Genomic DNA, 559 nt, shown 5'->3' with positions numbered 1-559 from the left:
ACGCTGGGAAAGGGCTCACGTGGGCCGGGGGCGGGGCGCTAGGAGCCGGGCGGCGCCAGGAGCGCCTGAAGGAGGGGGGGAGGCGCCCAGCGCCGCCTTCGCCGCCCGTTCGAGCAGACCGGGAGGTGGTGGCCGCGCTCCCCTCCGCCTTGCGGCAGGTGGTACGCGCCGGCCCGGAGGCTCGGCCTCATTGTCCGACACCCCCCCCCCGGGCCCGTCCGGGTTGGTACGTGCCGAGCGGGGCCGCTGGAGGCGCGCGGCGGGGCGGCAGTGCGCCTGCTCCCCCCGCCCTGGGCGCGCGGTGGTAGGTGCCTCCTGAGGAGGAAGCGGCCCGCGCTCGGTGGCCGCCATGGTGGGGGCGGCTCCTCAGGGCGGGAGGAGGCTCCCGCTCCGCTCCGCTCCGCTCCGCTCCGCTCTCCTCCGGCCCGCTCTCTCCGCCGCTGAACCGTAGCTGGGGGCGGGCGGCCCGGGGCTGAGTTAGGCCCAGGGCGCCGCTCCGGGCCCCAGGCCCGCTGGGCCAGCTGTGGGCCCATGGAGGAGCAGCGCTCCTGAAGTACTC

Source organism: Ciconia boyciana, chromosome 10 (assembly GCF_034638445.1).
Source record: "Ciconia boyciana chromosome 10, ASM3463844v1, whole genome shotgun sequence".
Taxonomy (NCBI): domain Eukaryota; kingdom Metazoa; phylum Chordata; class Aves; order Ciconiiformes; family Ciconiidae; genus Ciconia; species Ciconia boyciana.
Note: the sequence above shows the minus strand (reverse complement) of the source record.